Genomic DNA, 15,368 nt, shown 5'->3' with positions numbered 1-15,368 from the left:
ATTAAAAGCCAAAAGCAAGTGTCAAATTAAAGCATATTAAGGAGATAGATTCTGCCACTGGGCATGTACAACCAGACAGGAAAACAAAGAAGTATAAACTATTGAGAAGTGAAATGACTTGTGAGGGCTTATTTTAGGGTTTTATAGTGCTGCCCTTTACCATGTCTGAATGCCTTCCATGAAAAATTGACAGCAACAGTAAAGTTACTGGTGACCTGAGTTTCACTTTGCGAGTATTGTTGCTCCATGATAAAGAACAAACAGAGTTTTTCAACAGCAGATCACATGTTAATAAAGAGATCATGTTATGGATATCTCCTCTCCTCTTCTTAATCGCATGCACCACATGTCCTCTCATTCACAAGTTCATGGACCACCTCAACTTTTATCTGTCATTATAGAGATCCTGCAGCAACAACTACATGAAAAAAATACTATTAGGAAAATGTGCATTTTTAGCTTTTCTAATGTAAGCAGGAGAACTGGCACATATGACCAGCTTACTCTCTGTGGACCACCAGCAAGTGCTATATGGACCATGGGTTTGGGAACCTGTGATTACAGAAAATTTCTGCGTTGGTGTTATCATTGGTGGTTTTTGTAATGAGAGTTGGTAGCATTTATAATGACATGTAGGATGATACAGCAATTCTGAATTTTCCAGGCAGATTGCTGTGTGGTTGGCATCAGAGCACTGCACAGATACGTAGACTCCCTAGAGCTGAATTGCTGTGGATAATTTCACCACTTGTAAAGAAGCAGTAGAGAAGATGAATGTTTGTTTGTTTGAGTCTTTAATGACTATAAAGTGTTATCTTAACTAAATGAGGGGAGTTATTTACAATCTCAGAGCATGGGAGGACAAGGAGCAATGGCCTGAAACTAAGAATTGAAAAGTTTAAGCAAGACCATAGAAAAAGGTTTTTAACTCTAAAGCAATAGCATCCCAGGAAAGATGACTAGGACAGTGTCATTACAGATCTTCATAAACAATTTAGATAAGGCACTAGTGAGAATGATCTGTGGTAGGAGCTGGACTTGAATACACAGGAGTAACACTAAACAACTCAAGTGAGGATTTTTTTCTGATGCTTCTTCCTATGAGGTTGTCCAGCATATTTCAAATATACAGCAGCACTTTTTTTTTGAAAGACCAAAGGGCAATAAAAATAGAAGAAAATGAATAGCCAAAGGCATATGTATAGGGCCAGATTTTCAAACCTGCTCAGCACCCCTCCTCACAGCTCTAATTGAAAATAATGCCCCAGTTATGGGTACTAGGTACATTTGAACATCTGGCACTTACTTAGGGGCCTAAATGGGAGCCGTTGGGTGCTGAACTCTTAAAACTGTGGACCAAAAAATTTATTCCTTCACATGTGTTCTAGCAACATTTAAGTATTTGATTTAACAGCATACCAGAGAGGATTATAAATAAATGGGAGGGGGAGAATGATTTGTTTAAAATAACGTGTCAGTACCAAAGCCAGAATTAAAACTCATTGGTTCCTGGACTGCACCCTTATGTTCATTCTTCTGCTGGGTATAAAAGCACATTAATGAAATATTAATGCACCCAGGCCCAAGCAAATTACCATATTTAAGGAAGCAACAGAAGCTTTTCAGCACATTTACAGAAAGTTTCCTGTATAAGCCAGGACTCAGGTATTTTATTTTCTACAGAGCAATCCAGCTTTTCCAAATTCAGTTAACTACACTTTGCAGGAGCTGCTGTAGATTTTCACTGATGTAAGTAAGATCAGAATCCATCTCCTTGAATGATGGATTTGGGGTTGTCCAGCTCCATATAAGGTGATATACCTTTTGTCTGTTGCCATATCTAATAAAAATAATTTGGTGTGTAATAAGCATACCTCCGGATTAAAGGAAAAATCCTTATAATGAAACAAATTAATCCCAGGTTTACTCCACTGACTTTCCAAGAGTTACAGCAAGGGGTGGATTTGGTCTCTAACTGCAGAGTATACTGCTATCAAGGCAGAAAGGACTAACTTTCTGATGTGGCACAAATCTTTAGTGATTGTGGTATGTGTCCACCACTGGAGAAAGCGTAAAACTAGTCCCCCTAGTGTACTGTTGCTGTAAGAGGTGTAGGGTCTTTTAAAGCTGCTGTAGCTATTTTGTTTTCCCTAGGTCTATCTTATTTTATTTTTACTATGTCCACCCTAGTTGCAGATGAGAAGAAATTATTCTTTTATGTTGCTCTTGTGAGCATTACTGTGAGGAACGGACACAATAACAATCCAACTGATCATGCAAAAGTTCTTAAAGGAGGATAGAACCAGATACCATTTCACTCCCACTAGGTGAAAGGAAGTTGTTAAATATTTAAGTTATTGTTATAGAGTAAAATAAATCTTTATTCAGAGATTTTTTAATACTGACATATTTTTTTAAAAATGAAATCCACCAAATCGTCTCAACTTTTGTGTTATTGTGAATATTACGTCTACCACCCTAGAATAAATACTTCTTAGCTAATACAGGATTAGATCACATATACAACATATAAGACACTGGTGCCCAAACTTATTACACAGGAGGGCCTCATAAGCCTAAAGCACAACCCTGTGAGGGCCAATCAAATTCTACACATTATAATAAAATTTAAAGTCACCCATATTGATTTATATTTTAAGTTAAGCTTGTTTCATATGTATTTAGATAGGTTGTTTCTATGTACAGTATTGTCTGTTTACACACTTGTATAAACTAAAATGATACAAACATGCCCACACAACACTCATGAATTAGCCGTTAGTATATTGTGTTAAAGTGGGCCAAAAGCCTTATGAAATGCTCTGGTATGCTGTTAACTTATCCCTGATATAATGGGAAGAGCCAATAACCAACTTTTATATTTGCAAGGGATTTTTAAACATTTTAAAAATTCAGTTCTACCTATTGGTATTACACAAAAAAATTTATTGTGTAATACCAACAGGTGGAACTGAATCTGGGACCTCTACAGCTTAGAACAGGCGCCTCTACACTGCATGAGCTAAAAGCCAGCTGGTGCTCAGCTAAGACTGTAGAGTAAAATCTTTTTTTCTCTCTGAAAAACCACTACATGGGACAGTATGCCACACTCAGCAGGTGTGTGGGTTACAATTGCTCATATAATTGCCTCAGTTACACTTATAATGAGTTAGTGTGCTGTGCCTTCAGGGCCCAGGGTGATAGAGTTGCTTTATTAATAGTCATAGTTATGATCTTCATGATGAGAATAAGTCATTTGAATAAAACTAGCTATCCCTTGGATTACTGTTTTATTGGAAGGTCACTCTAGGACTTCTTTTTGATTTAGGGGTAGGTTGGGGATACTAAAACTTGCTGACATAGGGCCAGATGCTGCATTCAGCTACCATTAATCCAAACCACCTCCACAGAAGTCAATAGCTATTCCTGATTGACATGGCTGTTTCTGTGTGTGGAATCTGGCCCCAAGCTCTGTCTAAGGTACCCTAATTTACAGTATGGGACTGAGCATGGGTTTTGTAACAGACAATAAGGAAATAGTGTTTATATTTCAACGAAGAATATAAATAGGTGGTCTAAGCCAGGGTGTTTTGTGGGAGGGTAATTCATAGGGTGACCATCCATCCCATTTTTAATGGGACACTCCCATATTTTAGCTCTTGTCTTAAAAAAAAGAAAAAGAAAAAAAAAGGGCAAATTGTTGCACCACAGGGGCCTGTTGTTTAAAGAGCCAGCTGGGGAAAGCTGGGGCAGGCTCTTTAAACGGAACCCATGTGCTGGGCAACCTACATGCTGTCCCTGGTGTGCGCTATTGCCAGTAGCCCCTGAAAAAAATCCAAGGGGTCTCTCACACTGCTGCCAGTTTCCCCGCAGCAGTGCCCCCACACAGACAGCCCACACCTCCCTTGTGGCAGCAGGTAAGGTAGGTAACCTGGCCCCAGAGATCCTCCACATTCTCTCACCTCCCACCCCCAGCCCCATACCTTGATTCCTGAGTCCTGCACCTACCCCTCATGCCCTCCCCCCCACACTCCCAGTTTCCTGCCCTGAGTCCTGTACCCCCCCACCCAAGCCTCTTTTTCTTCTCCCATACCCCCAGTCCTGACTCCTGCAACTCCCCCTCATACTATCAGCATTCATACTACCAGCCCACACTGTGGTAGACAGCAAGATGAGGATGAGGCAGGCACTTCTAAAAGAGCAGTAACCGCTTAATTGTAAGTGTATATTTTTAATTTTTTAACCTGTTTTAGTTATAATAATGCAGTGTCTTTTTAATGGGGCTCAGTCGACTTAATGTTATTTTGACCATTTGTACTGCATAGTTCTGATTGATTGCCGTTGAACTTGCTTAAATCCAAGCAATTTTACCAAGTGTCCCATATTCGACATAGGGAAATACTGCCATCCTCGTAATCCAGGGGTTAGAGAAAAGGGATCTGTACTAAGAAGGATGAGTGTGCAGGCAAGGTGTAGGGATAGGTCCGGAGACAGAAAAATCGGCACTGGAGGAAGGGCCAGTGGGGTGATCTCTCTTTGGAAGGTGGATGTTACGGGGTCTGTACAAAAGCCTGCACTGAGGATGAAGGATGTTTGTGGATCTGCAGAGAAGGGACTATGGACTGGGGAAGAGTTTGCCTAGATGTTGGTGGAGGAGGCTAGTTAGAGGCCTGGACGAGGGATCTGGCCTGGCCATAAAGCATCTCCACTGTAATTTGTTGCTTGTAGTGTAGCATCCTGCCTTAAGTCCCAGTTTGTTCTCCCCTGCTATCAAACATACCGTATGCCATATAATTCTAAAGTAAAAGCCATCCCAGTATTTGCAAAAATAACTGTAAGTATTGAAGTGGCAAAATAAACACCTAGAACTTCAGCAACGGTGAAGTGTGGCTTTTCTACATTACTTTGTAACATGTGCAAGGCACATAAAAGCCCTTTACAAAGAGCCTTCAAGGAAGAAATGATTTCTTTCTTTCTTTCCTTCCTTTCTTCCTTCCCTGCCTATGTCTTATTACTAAATGGGAATTCCAACCACCACAAATTATTTTTAGGAGGATATTTTGGCTTTAAGTTCTTTCAAATGCATTTCTTGGAACTTGCCAGTTCTATAAGCAACAGGTTTGCCTAACCCACTCTTAAATTGCTATCCTCAAACATGGCTAATAATACCTGGAGTTTTTGGCATTCAAGATGCAAGCCATCTGCTAACCCTTTCTCTCTACATTCTCTACTTAGCATAGCTCAAGTAAACATATGGTTTGTATATTAAGACCCTCTGAGTCTTGTCTTGGTCATATCTCAGAGAAACTCCCATCAGTTCTCAAGAAATCTTTCTGGTCAGAGACTTCCGTGTGAGGAATCATCCATTCTATTGCATTGCATTGTAGATGTTGGGAAATGTAGACTGTGTTTCAATAAACTGATTTGCTATCTTTGACTGTGGTAGGCTTTATTCTTACAATTATTTCTTAGATCATATATCTAGGTTGTTTAATTTAGAAGAGGTATTACGTGATGAGACTTAGGATGCAAAAAGCTGAAGTTTCATAACAGGTGTATTGCATTATAATCTTTTGGGTTGGATTGTACAATGCAGTGTATTCTAATATCCTGTAACAGATCCTTAGCTGGTGTCAATCAAAGTAGCTCCATTACTTTTCATCAGCTCAAGGGTTTTTTTGTTTTTGTTTTTGTTTTGTTTTGTTGACTTATTTTACTCTTAAAGTTAAAAAAAATAACTCTAAAACATGTAACACCAAGATCCACGTGAGAGAAGCAAAGCAGATAAATGCCTCCTGTCAAAGTGACATGTCCAGTATTAGAGAAGGTAAGAATATAAACCTGCATTGTGCAGGTTTATAAGATGCAGTCAATGGCACATGCTTTTCATGCTCTACACTAAAGCTGATGGTCGTGTTTCATGAATACATGGGCTGCAGCTTGTTTATGCTTCTCGGGGACAAGCAGGGTAAGACTAAGCAAACATTCAGCCTGTGCGTGGTAAATTATATTAGCAAAATATAAGCAATACATTCCTTGGAGAGCTTTCCTTCCCAATTGGCATTTAGTGTACAAAGAAACAATTGAGAGAGAGAATGCAAAGAGTAGTTGCATGAAAAAGAAAAGAATGTGAAACACAGCTTGCATGTAGTTTTGGGAAAAGAACAAAGGCTAAATTTGGGTCTCATTTACTCCCTTGCAACCCTTTGAACTCAGTGGGGTTGGATGGATGTAAGTAAATGAATTCTGAATTTGACCCACTGGTGGACTCATTTTGTACAGATGTAAAAGATGACCTCAGGTGTAGGAGCAACAGCATGGTAAGTCAAATAACCCTGTCAGCTCCTCCACATCACAGCCGTTGCTTCTGGGGAAAAACAAACAGCTGCACAGACCCACAAATCCAATCCCTACTGTGCATTTGCATCCATGAAGATCCCACCCCCTTGGCTGGGGAACTGGCATAGATCTGCAGGGCCGGGGAGTCCTGGAATGGAGGAAATCTGCCCAGTATACATGCACGCCTTTCATGCATGGAGCTGGGTTCCAGAGCAGGAATGAGAAATGTGGGAATGGGCAGATGGGGGGGTGGGGAGGGGGGTGGAAGCAGGATATGAGGGTTCATTGCTACTTGAAACTTCCCGGCCTCCACTTTATGGTCCCAGCTGCTCAATGCACTTAAGCATGGGCTTAAAATTAAACATGTATTTAGGTGGATTTAAGCACATGCATTAAGTGCATTGCTGAATGGGGGCCTGTAAATTGGTATTGGCTTGAAGCAGTTTCTGTGTAGTGGCATATATTGAGGAAGAGGCAAATTCCTTTAATCTCTCTGGGTATGTCTAAACTATAGAGACTTTCTGGGATACCACCAGTATCCCAGAAAAGCTCTACCACATCCAAGGAATGTGTCTGCTTTTCCAAAAAAAATTCGGAAAAGCAGAACTTTTTTCGGCATCTCTGTAAACCTCGTTTTATGAGGAAGGAGGGATGTTCCAAAAGAGGGTTTTTGTCCAACATTTGGCCATGTGTAGACAGGCCAAATGTCCGAAAAGCCTCTTTTGGAAGCAAAGTGGAAAAAGATTGCAGTTCGCAATTTGCTTATCTTTTCCCAACTTTTCTTTGTAGTGTAGACACAGCCTCTGTCCACCTGAGCAGTGCCCTGCCCATGTGCTAAATGGGTGCTAGGTAGATGGTTTACTGCTTGACAAACACACTACTTAAAATTGATCCCAATGTGGTAACATTAGCAGTCGAAATAGGAACATAGGAATTTCCACACATCAGAACAATGGGCCATCTAATCCAGTTCTTTGTTTTTGAGACAAGCCCTGGCACTGCTCTAGCTATGTGCAAACTAGGCAGCTGCCTAGTGGCAGGGTGCAGATTTCTGGGCAGCTGCCTAGAGTTGCAGACCTGTCCCAGATGCCTCTGCATAATGATGGAAGAACAGCTGAGCCAAATCTGTGGCTCTGGGTCTAGGAGGAGAACAGGTCTTACTGAAATTTTGCCTAGGACAGCAGATTGTCCTGAGCAGGCTTGTGGATGCCAAAATGAAATGGTCTGAGGAATGTACAAGAAATAATGCAGAATAACCTGCACACATGGAAAATTTCTCCCTCAGACCCATTAGTTACAGATTGTCATTAGAATGGTGTTTTCAGCTGACTCACTGCACATGAAGAGGCATGATGCATTGCATTTTGTTTTACAAAGCCCTGCATACATTCACAGTGCTATAGAAATCTTTAATAGTCAGAAACTTACTAACCTACATCAATGGCATCAGCTTAAATACTCCACAAGATGTGCCTTTTTCTCATAACTAATTTTGGTTTTAGCAATTTTCTTGTTATAGTAGTTTTTGCTGGAAAACCTAGAAGTTAATTGGTCAGTAAACTTTACCGCGGTTAGCATCAAACATACAGACCAATTTTAATGAAGCTGGGAAACAATCCATGTTTAGAAAACACAGAGAGTCTCTCAGAACTCAGACTAAATCATTAGTGCTGAAGTCAGGTTAGTATCAGACTCTTGATCAGGGATTTAGTGTACCGGTGTTTTATTTATATTGATGGTAGATTCAAGTACTATTGACCTTCCACATTAGTATACTACTCCCAATTAGAATGAACAACTGGGGGGGGGGCTTGTCCTAGTAAACTAAGAGGGTGAATTTGTTTTGGCCATCACATCATAGCAGAAACTTTTCAGATGATATGGCCAATACTAGAAACAACATCACCCAAGAAATCTCTGTCTTTATTTCCATTGTTTTTTTCTGTGTCTTTTTTTTAAATGTATGATGTTTGCAGTCTTAGAGGGGTATCCATGTTAGTTTGTAACTTTCAAAACTATGAGCAGTCAGTTCTATTGCACCTTAAAGACTAACAAATTTATTAGGTCATGAGTTTTGGTGGGTAAAACCCACTTCATCAGATGAGTTGGAGTGGAAATTACAAAATCCAGAGTATATATAAGAACAAAAGAAGTTACCTGTCAATTGTATCCACTTCATAAAGCTAAATGCTACTAAGTTTGGGTTTAAGTAAATTTTTAATGCTGCTGAGAGGTGTTGCAGAGGCAGCCTTGGAGCTATTCAAATAACTAGCAGAGTATGGTGGGGTCTTGTCTACAAAGAGGGGGGGGACCAGTTGGTGTAAATCAATGTAATTCCATTGCAGCCAATGTAAGTGGTGTAAATCAATGCAATTCCATCTCAGCCAATGGGATTATACTGTTTTATACCTATGCGGAATTAGCCCCCTACTTTGAGGCCTTTGGCTCATTTCACACAGGATATAAAACAGCTGTCAGAAGGAAGTGACTATTGATCACTAACATGGACCACATGCAGACTTGTGGCCTGGAGGTGGGAGGCCCTGTGTTCCATTGCCAAGCCCCAAGGCACTAGCCAGTTCCCATTCTCTTTCATTCTTAATTTGAAGAAAAAAATAGTCTGCATCTGAACTTTGTTCTTGGTTTGCTGTTGATCAACTCCAGCTGAGTTACCTTTTAATCTCCGCTTTTCCTGTATTTCATCCACTAACTAATGTATACAGATGTTCCTTCTCAACTAATTCCCCAGTTTGCACTGGTTTTTCCAGTGAATTTTCTTAATATGTTCTTTGAAGGAAAATTAAGGAAAATACCGAAGGCAGTTAGCTGCTGTCAATTGACATACTACATACAATTCTTGTTTAGCATGTTATAATTTTGTAGGTTATTTGCTTACTTAAATTAAAATGCTACAGAAGCCATAAAACTACATGAAAGACTCATTTTGTTGGTAAACACTGGAAACTACAGAATTGCTGTAGTGTCAGATTGGTAAAGGGCAATTGTGTTTTTCAATCTGCTTTTCAATTGGCTGTTTGCTGAATTGAACCAGGATGTGGGGCTATCAGAAAGGGAAGGCCAGGGCTATATAAAGACTGTTAGTAAGCAATTAGGGAGCCTTGTGAACAGAGCAGCTAACAGGGAGTTTCATGAGAGAGTTTAGAGGGGGAGTTGGAAGAGGGCTAGATACACTTGGCAGTCTTTAAAGCTTTTAACCTAAGCTAAAACCAAAGTTACCTCATTTAAATAAAAACCCTATCAATAATCTAATTATCTGTAGGAGAGAATGCAGGCAGAAGCCCAGCAGCAGAGTAGGGGCTATCCTGTTTATTGCATCCACTGTAGCATATGTAATTACCTGCCTTGTGGGTGAGTGGCGTATGTGTACAGTCACTGTAAGAAGCTCCGGGCCCTCAGAGACTGCGTATGGTCTTTGGATGCCAGAGTGGCTGAATTGGAGGAGTTAAGGGAGACAGAGAGGTACATAGATTAGGCTTTTCGGGACACTGTAAAGCTGTCCCACCTCCAGTCAGACAGTTCCTGTGTTGTTAAGGAGGGTAAAAGGCTCAGGGAAGGAGAACATATGGAGCAGAGGAAACCAGTTTGGACCCTCCTTCCAGATGATGTTGTTGTATCCTCTCGCACTGAGGATACCTCTCCTGGGGAGGAAATTCCAGTCATTAGGAAAAGGCAGATGTTGGTGATGGGGATTTGATCACTAGAAACATAGACTGCTGAGTTTGTGATGACTGGGAAAACTGTATAGTGAGTTGCCTGCCTGGTGCAAAGGTTGTAGATCTCGCGAGACATCTAGATAGACTTGTGTGTAGTGCTGGGGAGGAAGTGGTGGTTGTGGTACATGCTGAGCTGCAGTTCATCTGCACATCTGACACCATCAGCTCAGGATTAAACAAAGACTGTGAATGGCTAGCCAATTACAAAAGTAGTTTCTCCTGTCTTGGTGTTCACACCTCCAGATCAACTGCTTGAAGTGGGCCTCATCCTCCCTGACTGAATTTACCTCATTATCTCTAGCCTGATTCTTGCCTGCATATTTATACCTGCCTCTGGAAATTTCCACTACATGCATCTGACGAAGTGGGTCTTTGCCCATGAAAGCTTATGCTCCAATACATCTGTTAGTCTATAAGGTGCTTATGGAGGGGTGCGGCGTCAATGTGGCCCTCCCCCGAGGGCCACGCAGGGTCCTTCCCCCCTCCCCTCCAGCTTCCCTCACCTGAGGTCTTGTCCTCTTCGTGCTCCGCGATTACCCCAGTGTCCTGCCCCCAAGTCTAGCAGGGTTGGTCCACGTTCAGTCAGCAGTGAGTGGTGCCCACGGGGGGAAGGAGGGGTTCGGGCCCGCCCTCACTCCGAGCCCCGACCCAGGGCCCTAAGGTCTGGGGGAATGCGCTAATCCCCTCAGTCCTGGTTGGTGGGGGACGGAATCCCCTCAACACACCAACCCCCCGGGTTTCCACACCCTGCCCTGGGTCGCTTCCTACCTCCCCCGCCGGGCTGCCGTGACGACTGGGTCTCGAGGGTCTGCACAGATGGGGGCCAAGGTGCCGCTGTCCGCCCGTCCTCCTCCTCCCGGCTGCGCATCTTCCTCCCCTTGGCTCTGGCGGCGGCGCCTCTTTTAAACATCCGGCTGCCCTGACGTCCTCCGTAGCGGGGCAGGCACGCCCCCTCCGCTGGAGCGGCCAGCCCGCCAGGGCGCCGGTGCCGGTCGGCGCCACGGGCCGTGTCAGCTGGGGAAGTGGCTGGGGAAGTGGCGGCGGAGTCGAGCGCAGCTGGTCGGGGCTGCCGCTCGGCCCCGCCCACGGCAGAACAAGCCGCGCAGGGTAGGAGCCAGCGCGGGGCTGCCACTTCTCCCCAGCAAGCCGGGGACCTGGTTAGTGCGGGGCGCAGGGGCTGCCCCGTCACAGTGCTACAGGACTCCTTGTTATGGTACATGTAGGTACCAATGACATAGGGAAGGGTAAGAAAGAGGTTCTGGAGGCCAAATGTAGGTTGCTAGGAAAGAGATTGAAATCCAGGACCTCTATGGTACCATTCTCTGAAATGCCCCAGTTCCACATACAGGGGGCTAGGTAGGCAGGCAAAGCTTTGGAGTCTCAATGCATAGATGAGACAATGGTGTAGAGAGGAGGGTTTTTGATTTATTAGGATCTGTTCAGAAAAGGGCTACATATGAAGAGAGATTAAAAAGACTTGGACTTTTCAGCTTAGAAAAGAGGAGACTAAGGGAGGAAATGATAGAGGTCTATAAAATCATGACTGGTATGGAAAAAGTGAATAAGGAAAAGTTATTTACTTGTTCCCATAACATAAGAACTAGGGGATCACCAAATGAAATTAATAGGTAGCAGATTTAAAACAAACAAAATCAAGTTTTTCTTTACACAGCGCACGGTTGGCGTGTGGAACTCCTTGCCAGAGCATGTTATGAAGACCAGGACTTTAACAGGGTTCAAGAAAGAACTAGATACATTCATGGAGGTTAGGTCCATCAATGGCTATTAGCCAGGATGGGTAAGAATGGTGTCCCTAGCTTCTGTCAGAGGCTGAGAATGGGTAACTGGAGAGGGATTACTTGAAGATTCCCTGTTCTGTACACTCTCTCTGGGGCATCTGGTATTGGCCACTGTTGGAAGTCAGGACACTAGGCTATATGGACCTTTGGTCTGACCCAATATGACTGTTCTTATGTACAATGAATCCTTGAAACTGTTAAAGTTAAAAATCATGGGCCAAATTCTACTGACTTTCACCAGTTTAAATCTGGGGTTACTTCACTGATTTCAGTGGACTGATGCCAAATTTACAATGGGCCAGTATCATGTACTGCATTATGTTATATGTAGCAGCAGCAGATGGCACAGAATTAAGCAATGTTTCCATGACATTGTACACACACTTCCTCCTTATATGCTCTGAGTTTTTGCCTATGTAAGGTTGTTTATTAAAGTTTCATAAACATTCTTGACTACTTACTAGTAACAAATCAAATAGCGACTTCATAAGAGATTGTTAAAGAAAGAGTAAATATCAAGGGAGGTCTTCATGTTTAACTCAGGTCAGTCTTGTGTTGTCAAGTTATTCAAGGTAATATTTTTCTCCAGTGCAGGAACATACTTTCAGACTTCCTGCTGTGCTTCCTCCCTTCCTCCCCACCCCCCAAAAAAGCACCCCTGCATAGGAAGAAGAGCAACAATTTCACTTTGACATGTGGTTTGCAAAGTTCAGTTACTGCTGTTTATAACAAATCCTCTTTGGTTTGACTCCTCTTGCCATGGACTCTCCACTTGTGAAAGAAAATATGGAAATCCAAATATACAGTTTCAGGCTTGTTTTTTGCCCACTACAAAAACAAGCCATGGCAAAGTTTAGCTCTTTTCTGCTTATCTCAGCTGGATGCCTGGTTCCTATTTGCAATACCAAAGTGAGGCACAGTAATTAAGCATCATTTGTTCTAAATTTTAAATACATTTCCACTTTTCTTCTATTTAAGGACGACTTTGTAATTTATCTAATTTAAAGCTCCCATTGATGTCTATGTTGCAGCATTAAGCCTTTGGACTCAGTTTAGGTCTGCACTGCAGTTGCAGGTTTCATTACAGCTCAGAGAGATATATCCAAAAAAGAGAGATTTTGCAGAGTACCAAACATCATTAGGGTTAAGCCTGTGCCAAAATCGTAGCCATTGTGACTTCACTTCTGTTTTAGCTGCTCATGCTAGATTAAAGGTAGTGTGGGGATATCTACGTGAGCTGCAGTCACACCGGAGTGTAGCTATACCTTCAGGTAGCAGCTTTGTCCTTATGTGGAAACAAAGGAATATATGAGATGAAACATTAGGGATGTGAACATGTACCCATTTACACAATTAACCAATGAGCCCGGGCTCATCAGTTAATCCTAATGGTTACATGCAACACCCTCCCCCCCCACACACACACTGCCTCTGTATCAGAGGAGGGGTGAGGCAGGTGCTGCCTCCCCACTTCCCATGCTGCTGCTTTCCACAGAGGTAGCTGGCAGGGGGCAGGGGAGAGCTGGTGCTCCTGGGAAGCTGGCTTAAAAGCTGGCTCCCCACAAGTTCTGGCTCCCACCCTACATGTAAACATGTAATTGCTGTACATTTCCGTGGTTACACATTTTATAAAAATAAACACATTTTAACACCCCTACTAAACATCTGAATGTAAAGGCAACCTTCAAATTATTCTGACAATATTGTTAACTAGGTTTAGGGAGTATCTTTCAGAAGAAGTAGGTAAGAATGTGTGGATATGTGTCTAACATAGTTATTGAAATATTTGCTATGGTCTTTTATTATGATTATTTGTATTACACTCTAGCCCTTTGGCTTCGTCAGCATTTGGAAGTAGGGGTGTGATTCCCAACTCGCATCAACTTACTCCATATGAGCACTTATTGAGCTAGTGAGTTAAAAGTAGTAGCGTAGCACGAGGACTGGCAGTTCATGCTAGTTACTGTGAGACGTATCCTGCCAGGACCTTGTGAGTATATACTAGGGGGCAGCTAGGCCATGCTGCTGCTCACCATGTTTGCCCATGTGCCATTACTCTGCTATTTTCAGTTTGGCGAGAGTTAGCAAGAATACTTCTACAAAAGCGGAGACTCTTACCCCTCCCCAAGTGTCGTTATATCCATAAACACCTCAGCCAGTCGTATGGGGCCCCATTGTGCTAAGGAGCCATATGTATCTATTATAAGAGTTGGTAGTTCTTACCTCAAAGAGCTTTAATCTGAATAGTCAAAGACTGTATTATTATCTCCATTTGTAGTGAAAGAGTCACAGAGATTAAATGACTTGCCTAACGTAATACAGGAAGTCTGCCAGAACAAGAAATTAAATCCTGATTTTCTGAATACAGTTCAGTACCTTCACTACAAGACCTTTCTTCCCTGCTAGACTTATCCTTACGACAATTTTTGAGAGTCGATATCTAATATCTTCAAATTGTCAGGTCAGATGATGCAGCCTTAGTTTAGAAAAGCATATTAAAGGCCCATATGCTAAAGTCCTTTTCCACCCTACTAAGAAAAATGTCTATCAACTTCGTTGGGAATTTTGCCAGCATAAAACCTGCGGTCTTGGATATATTATGATCTTACAAGAAGTAATAGCTAGTCTAAAAGTTCTGAAAAATTGGAATATTAATTTCTGTAACTGAAATTTCATGCTTTACTTTACATTTTTACTTTCATGCTGGTAAATACATCTAGTTAAAATATTGACAAAAGGAATATTGATGGTAAATGACAATATTGAAGGTTTTTTTTCATTTTCCAATTAGCTCTATTAAATCTACATCAATGCTATAGTTTTCAATTTATTTGCTATGTGCATTATTACCATTTTGACTTGATTAATCAAGGTGTTTGCTAAAAGCCACATCTGTTCTGTTCTGAGATATGGTACCTTTTAATCATGACAAAATGCCATAGCTGAAATTAAATTGTTATATGTTCCTTGTGTGATAGTAGATATTCGTAATACCCACTATAGTATTGCTAAGTTCCAACTTCCATTCTAATCAATGTGCAATTGTTCATAATTTTTTCAAAGTAATTTTGTTTGACTGGAATTTTCCATTCTTGATCTTAGTCCCAATGTGATGTTTTGTGTGTGGTGCTGGTGTTGCTTTTTGAATAAAACTGAGGGGTAAAAGCCACTTTTGATTTACACCCGCATGAAAAATTACACATAGCCCCACGGGCAGCCCCGGCTCCAGCTGGAGTAAAGCGGCAGCTCCACAAGGCCTGCTCCATCTGGGACAGCCTCATCAGAACAGCCTCACCTCATGTACCCCAGCTTCAAGTGAAGCAAAAGGGCAGCTGCCTGCCACCGGGAACCCATCAGACTACTGGCTGCTGCCACCGCCTCTTACCTTCCGTTCCAGCAGGAAGGGGAGCAGTGAGTGCTGCTTTGAGGCTCTTACAGTGACGTGGGTGGACCTAACATTGTTAGTGTGCAGCCATGCTGGAGCACAGGTTAGAGG

This window comes from Pelodiscus sinensis, chromosome 6, assembly GCF_049634645.1.
Source record: "Pelodiscus sinensis isolate JC-2024 chromosome 6, ASM4963464v1, whole genome shotgun sequence".
Lineage (NCBI taxonomy): Eukaryota > Metazoa > Chordata > Testudines > Trionychidae > Pelodiscus > Pelodiscus sinensis.
This window is presented reverse-complemented; position numbering follows the sequence as displayed.